Below are 1,605 nucleotides of genomic sequence, written 5' to 3' on the forward strand. Positions count from 1 at the left end.
GCTAGAAAGTTGACCAACGTTTTCTTAAAAAATAAAAACTTTAAAAAGTTTGAAGAAGAACTAGAACCATAGTCCTTGAAGGACAAAACACACTCATTTACACTACACCCAAACCAATCATTTGAATGTTTGGTACAAAATATAGTATTAATATAAGTTTTTACACTACACTGAATTACTCATTTGAATGTTTGGTACAAAATATAGTATTAATATAAGTTTTAGGCGAAAATAGTTCAAAATTCAAAGTTTATTTTTTAAATTTATTATATTTTTAGTTTTATATATTATCATTTAAAATATAATATAAAGTAAAGCTTACATAAGTATATGCATTCTAATTTATGTGAAAAATAAAATTTAATCTTATATATTATATTTTAAAGATAATATATAAGAGTATAAAAATATAATAAATTAAAAAAATAAACTTTGAATTTTGAACTATTTTGGCATAAAACTTATATTAATACTATATTTTACATCAAATATTCAAATGGCTACATGGTTGTAATGATAAAAGAATGTGTCATTCACTCCAAGGATCATGATTCTAGTCCTTTCAAGCATTTTTTTAACTTCTTATTCTTTAAGAAAATATTGGTCAAATTTCTAGTGTAGTCAATGTTTAAAATTTAATAGTGAATAATTACTCATCAGTTAACTCTGAGGACTAAAATAATAAATTTTGAAATATAGGGGGACTAATTTGGTGAAATACGCAGAATAGGGGAACAAATTTTACAATTAAGTCTTGTCAGACTCTAATTCTGTCTGAGTCCGAAAGAAGAAAAAGAAAAAAAGAAACAAGAAAATATGCAAGAAAAAAAAGAGAAAAAATAATAAAAAAGCAAACGTATGAAAAAATGGAAGAAAAAAGAAAAAGAGAAACAAAAAAAGAAAAGAAAAGAAAATTAAAAAAATAAAACAAAAAACGTATGAAAAATAATAATAATAAAAAGAAGGGAAAAAACAAAAAAATGAGTGAGAAAAAAGAGATAAAAAAAAGAGAAAAAAAAAAGAAAACAAAAGGAAAAAAGAAAAGAAAAGAAAGAAGAAAAAAAAAAGAACGTAAAAAATGATGAAAAGAAAAAAAGAAAAGAAAGAAAAGAAGAAAAAGGAAAGAAGACATGAAAAAGAAAAAGGATAAAAGTGAAAAAAAAAGAAAAAAAGAAGAAAAAAAAAGAAAATGAAAAAAAGAGAATAAAAAAAATGTAAAAAAAAGAAAGAGAAAAGAAGAAAGAACAATAGAAGAAAAAGAAATAAAAAAGAAACGAGACGTGAAAAAAAAAGCAATGTAAAAAAATGAAAAAAAAGAAAAGAAAAAAAGAAACAGAAAAAACAAGAAAACGTACAAAAAAAAGAAAAAAAGGATAAGAGAAAGTGTAAAAATAAAAAAGAATAATAATAATAATAATAATAAATAAAAAAGAAAATGCATTTGTAATTTATTGGACTCTTAAAAGAGTCCATTAGGTCATGAGAGAATAAAGGATAAAAGAAAAAAGAGTAAAGGATGAGCATAGGAGGTTAAGGGAGGGGGCCTCCAACCACTGTCTCCCTTTTACACGTTCCCTCTTAATTCCTAGTTTTCTCCCTATTCTC

Source organism: Glycine max, chromosome 9, assembly GCF_000004515.6.
Source record: "Glycine max cultivar Williams 82 chromosome 9, Glycine_max_v4.0, whole genome shotgun sequence".
NCBI classification, from domain to species: domain Eukaryota; kingdom Viridiplantae; phylum Streptophyta; class Magnoliopsida; order Fabales; family Fabaceae; genus Glycine; species Glycine max.